General features: G+C 29.6%; 1 pseudogene; it reads right to left on the bottom strand.

Moving 5' to 3' along the window:
- Positions 1-218: 218 nt before the first annotated feature.
- Positions 219-807, bottom strand: LOC145958920 (histone H3.2-like; annotated as a pseudogene).
- Between the last annotated feature and the right edge of the window lie 5652 nt (positions 808-6459).

Raw genomic sequence — 6459 nt, 5'->3', positions numbered from 1 at the left:
TAAAACACCATCAAAAACAAAACAAACCAAATAAATTTAAAATTTTAATTTTGATAAGAACAAGAAACAGATCCTGAGAAAGTAAAAGAAAGAAATGGGGACATGTTTCATATAAAAGAGGTGGTAAAAAGAAATATCCATAAAGGTTTTTTAAATTTGGGGAAAGCTAAAAGCTTAAATCAAAATCACCTGTCTAAGGATACAAACAATGCTAAGACTTAAACATTAAAATTAAACTTGATTATCCTCAAATTACAAATAGGGTTATACATCCACTTACACCAAAACTAGAAATTTCAGACTACTGATAAGTGAAAGTAATCGATTACAATACAGAAGGAAAGCCCTAAGCCCTCTCGCCCCTAATCCTACGAGCAAGCTGAATATCCTTGGGCATAATGGTGACTCTCTTGGCATGAATAGCGCAGAGATTTGTGTCTTCAAAAAGACCAATGAGATAGGCCTCGACGGCTTCCTGAAGAGCAGAGATCCTTGAAATCCTGAGCGATTTCCCTCACCAGCCTCTGGAAAGGAAGCTTCCTGATGAGAAGCTTGGTGCTCTTCTGGTACTTGCGGATCTCCTCAGCGCCACCGTGCCCGCCTGAAACGGTGGGGCTTCTTCACGCCGCCGGTGGCCGGAGCAGACTTACGTGCGGCCTTCGTCGCCAGCTGCTTCCTCGGAGCCTTTCCTCCGGTGGACTTCCTTGCGGTTTGCTTGGTACGAGCCATTGATATCGCAAAGGAGGGTTCCAAGAGTGAGAGAGAGAATGAGACTAGTGTTTGTTTTATTTATAGGGGTACACATCGCCAAAAAAGGTTGAGCGGGAATTTTTCTTTTTTCATTCGGCCAAATTTTGATTCAGCTGCGCGAATGTCACCGTTGATGCGGGTGTCAATCAACGGATGAGCTCTTTCCTCAACTTAAGCCACAGATCGCGATCCCTGTCGCTTACAAAAGCACCAACAGAGATACAGTTTGACGAGCAATTGTTTATTTCAATTAGAAATGACATTGGAAAAGCACGAAATTTGAATTTATTTGTCGTTCTCCAACGTGTTTCTATAAGATCACCCACGGGGTGATGTGTTTGATTTGTCTAGAAAGTCAATTCTACAAGAATGAAAACTCCTCGACAGAGAAAAATATGAAATGATGCACAAATATTATATACATTGGTCTCATTTTATTATAATGACTTGTGTATTCTTTTTTTTTTTTCTATAAATGACGATGATGGAATTTGAATTAAAGTTTCATATATATTTTCCAAATCTCTTACGGTTAAGCTGATTCTATGGGATAGTTGTGAATATTTTTAGTATAAATAATTTTTTATTATTATTTAATAACGTATTATTAGAATTGTGAGATTATGTATGCGTTTACTATCTTATTTTCATTTTTAAATAACTTTGTAAAATTTTGAAAATTAATTTAAACGTAATTTTTTTCTCTTTCTTTTTCTTTTAAAATCTCATAATAATAAAAAAAGAGTAAAAAAGTGAAGAAAAATTCTCCTTGTTCAAATAAGTGAATAAAAAAACTTACATAGTTGATTTTATTAAATAAAAAAATAAGGAAAGAAAAGTAGTTAAGCACTTATATGGATCTTTGCAAAAAGTTTTTCAAAATCAACATAAGTTCAATAAATAATTAATAATATTAATAAAATTAATATCTCTACTCTAATCTCATATGTTTCTATTGCTATGTCATCAAGAACATCATCAACAACATGGTCAGGATCATCTGGGGTAGTACTCGGTGCAGGAGGGGTTGGCCTTAAAGGGTCAATGTTGAGATGGTGTAGTATATCATGCTGTCGTATATGCTCTTCTAATGCTTTTTCCTTTGCTTCTTTTGCAGCAAGCTCAACATTTAATTTAGTTATCCTATTTTGCATTTCTTCTATCACCCCTGCAGTGACTGGTGATGGCAGTGACTTGGAAGATTGTGACTTAACTTTAAATTAATCTAACTCAATTGGAAGATAAATAAAATTTAATAAAAAAAGGTGCTTTATAGAAAAAAAAAGTTTTAAGCAAACGAACCCATTATTAATAGGAAACAGAGTGGAGAAAGCAAATAGTTTTGTTAAACAATCAATTAGACCCAATTATTTATTTATTTATTTATTTATTTTTCGTTCTTACCTAATTCTCTTTGTAAACAAATGTGATACGTTAGCTTCTCTCTCCCGTCTTTCTATTATTTTACTTTCTTTCTATAAATAGTTTGATTGTTTGGCATATCTAATGAAGGAGTAAAGAACTAATTTCCTCTCCCAACATAACCCACCTTAAAGTGAAGATATTGAATAAAAATTTATAATGTTAAACACTAAACAGTAAATTATGAGGCATCTATACATCCACAAAATCCAATATATGATACTCTAATATATTTTAAATATTCTGATATATTTTAGATATGATACTTCTTAAATATGTACGACACTTTTTCATTGTGTCACAATTAAAAATAATTATTTTTTGTTCAGACATAATTTGAACATTTTTTTGATAAAGTATGTGAATGATAATAAATTAACTAAATTTTTTAAATATATTTTAATTAAAAATATTTTTTTTATCAATACAATGACTAAAAGTATTATAATAAATAATGAAATTAAATAAATTAAATCTTATAATGATTATTTTTTAATAATACTAAATTAAATATTCTAATTATTTTATAATAAATTAAAATAAAAAAATAAAATATTTTAACTGGTATTTCAAATAAAACACATTAAAATATTATAATCAAAAGAAATCCAGTATTAAATCCAAAGATTATAAAAATCATAATTAAAATTATAATAAATATTTTGATATTAAATATTTGTATAAAGATATTGCTACAGATTTTAGATTTTATTTATTATATTTTATAATCAAAAGATATCTAATATTAAATCAAAAAGATTATAATAATTATAACTCAAATCCAGATAAATATTTTGATTTACTACTATAATAATTATCAAAAAGATAATTATAATAAACTAATACAGATTTTAGATTTTATTTACTATGTTTTATAATCAAAAGAAATCCAATATTAAATTATAAGATAATAAAAATTATAAGCTTCTGTATTTTATATATATATATATATATATATATATATATATTACTTTCCCAAAGAAATCAAGTTGGTATAAAATTATTTTCATTTGATGATAATTTATTTTAAAATATTAAAATCTAGTTCATAAATAATTATGACAAGTAGAAATCAAATTAAATAGGAAGTTAAAAGATTTCTTATAAATTTTTCCCTGTTGAAAAAAAAATACTCCTAAAACACTGATGTAGCTACGAATAAAATCGGTCGCTATTTCGGTCGCTAAAACACTGATGTTTCACGGAACCAGATATGATCTTTCATTTTTCTTTTATAATCAAATTTGATTATGATATGAATTGATACGTGAGTTTTTTGAATTGAAGCAACACATTAAAAGAGGCAATATATTTTGATCATTTATTTCAATAAAAATTTAAAAACAAATCAGCTATACTCACTTGCTCTAACTTTGATCTGAGATCCTTCATGGTTCTCAAAAGATGAATTATTCAATATTTATGTTTCTCCTTCTCTACAGCAAGTAACTGAGCTTGCAACTTTAACGATGAATACTCTAAAAAAATCACAACATTTAATTTGTGCTTAATTTATTTAAAATAAATAAATAAATAAACATTTATTTTAAAATTTTAAATATTTGTATTTAAGAAATTGTTATAGATTTTAAATACATATTTTTAAGTTTTTATTTTACTAAATTAATTGAATATAAATTATATTTTATCACTTTTTAATAAAGAGAGTGAATGAAATAAATTAATTAAAATTTTAAAATATATTTTAATTAAAAATATTTTTTTTATCAATATAGCGACTAAAAATATTATAATAAATAATAAAATTAAACAAATTAAATCTTATAATAGTTATTTTTTATTACTGCTAAATTAAATATTCTTATTCTTTTACAATAAATTAAAATGAAAAGGTAATAAAATATTTTAATTGATATTTCAAATAAAATATATTAAAATATGATAATCAAAAGAAATCCAGTATTAAATTAAAAGATTATAAAAATCATAACTAAATTTATAATAAATAATTTCATATTAAATATTTGTATCAAATAAATTATTACAGATTTTAGATTTGATTTATTATATTTTATAATTAAAATATATTTAATATTAAATTAAAAGATATCTAATATAATGTTGAGGATTTTTCAAAGTTTAGAAAAGATATTATATTATGTATATATATTACTTTTAATATTTTACAAAGAAATTAAAGTGGCACAGCGGTACCATGCGTGGCCCATAATCTCCATGTCCATAGTTCGAATCCTAGCTTTGACATTTTAATAAAAATTGCCACATCAATTGACATTTGAATGATAAAAAAAAAAAAAAGTTTTAGCTACTGATTTTAATTCGGTCGCTAAAATATTCAAAAGTTTAGGATTAGCGACCGAAATAAAATCGGTCGCAATTTTTTTTTATATTTATTCAAAATCGGTCGCTAATTCCGTCGCAGATCATGCTTTCATAAAACACAATTAAATAGCGACCGATTTAGCGACCGATTTTCTCGCTACCACCCAAATCCGTCGCTAATTCGGTCGCAAAATAGCGACCGAAAATTTTCGGTCGCTAAATCGGTCGCTATTTTGATCAGTCGCTAATTCAGTCGCTAATTTTCGGTCGCAAAATAGCGACCGAAAAATTTCGGTCGCTAATTTCGGTCGCTATTTAGCATTTTTCTTGTAGTGTCCCCACCACCATTGGGACATTTCACTAGTGCAAAAATTAGATTTAAAATCAGAGTTTTAAGATCGGTTACAAGGTAACCAATTTTAAAAGTGACGCGGTGACAATTTTGTAAATAATATGAACACTTTTAAGATTAGTTAAAATTTAACCGATCTTAAAAGTACTTTTAAGATCGGTTATTTTATGACCGATTTTAAAAGTGCTACTTTTAAAATCGGTTATTTCAGAACCGATTTTGTATGTAGTATACAAAATCGGTTCTTAAATAACCGATTTTAAAAGTATCGTCAGAAATTTTTTATATTTCCCCCATTCTCATTCTATTTAATCTTTCCCTCCATTCCTTTTTTTACTCTCTCGCGCTCTCGTTTTCTAAAGTCTCCAATAAGGTAAATTTCGTTGTCGTTTTCATTTTCGTTTTCTCATGCTCTTCTTGTGTCTCTTTTCATTTTCTCATGCTCTTCTCTTGTCTCTATTTTCGTTGTAGGTTCATTTTTGGTAAATTTTGAATCTGGAACGACCCGTTCTGCAAGGAGAACGACCCGTTCTGTAGGGAGAACGACCTGTTCTGCAGGGAGAATGACCCGTTCTTCAAGGAGAACGACCCATTCTCCTTGCAGAACGGGTCGTACTGCAAGGAGAACGGGGCGTTCTGATGTCCGTTCCAGATCGGTTATTTAACCGATTTTAAAAGTCTAACTTTTAAAATCAGCTCTTTTAAAATCGGTTACGGAACCGATTTTAAAAGTCTTTTTTCCACTAGTGTTTGTAAATCTTGGTAAGAACATTTAGCACTATGGGATCGAAGTGAAACTATCCTCCAACCACACATGGTTTCCACCTGAAACTAGACAATGAACAATAACGTAGCAGGAACCTCCACAATAATAAGCAACCCCAACTCCATCTCGGGACAACAACCTTTAGTTTCCACTCTTATCGTAACTCCATTTGTGGAACCTGTGGCAACTACCACCACTATGAACCCACCTATTATACCATCCAATGTCGAATTATTATACTGCATGAGATCCATGAAGAAGCATAACGAAGAAGTCCTAATGATCCTTTGCCGACAATGGGAGATCAATCCCACATGCTATGAAGTCGATCGTGTACATTACGAGCAGGAACTTTAGGCTCTATGCCAAGAGAACAATGACATTCGCTTAGGAACCAACATCTTGACAATGAAAGAGTACATGATTTGGATTGTCCCAAGACACCCACACTGTGTAAGACTTCTAGCCTGGTGAGAATAGCCATTCCTTTCATTGAGTTCTCCTGAGGCAACTCGCTAATGAACGTCGCGGTCATCACTTCACTAACGCTATAGTCGACACCTACTTCCTTGAGGATGAAAACACATCACCATGAAGGCATATGATGGCTTGACTTTCTTAGACAAGCACCTAGCCACATACGAAAACAAAATGCATTTCTACACCTAGGATGAGGCAGTCTTGTGTAAGATTTGTTGATCAAGATGAAGTTAAAGCTTTTATATTTTGATGATTACAAATGTAAATGTATAGGCTTTTTGGTGTTAAGAGTGCAACTTGTAATTTATGTTGTGTTTTTTTGCTTTGTGCATGTTTAGTTTTATGCTTTGGTGTTAAATCATTAATTAGTTTGATAATCTTAATA

The sequence above is a fragment of the Cajanus cajan genome, chromosome 1 (genome assembly GCF_000230855.2).
Source record: "Cajanus cajan strain Asha chromosome 1, NIPB_CcT2T_4, whole genome shotgun sequence".
Classification (NCBI taxonomy): Eukaryota; Viridiplantae; Streptophyta; class Magnoliopsida; order Fabales; family Fabaceae; genus Cajanus; species Cajanus cajan.
This window is presented reverse-complemented; position numbering and strand designations above follow the sequence as displayed.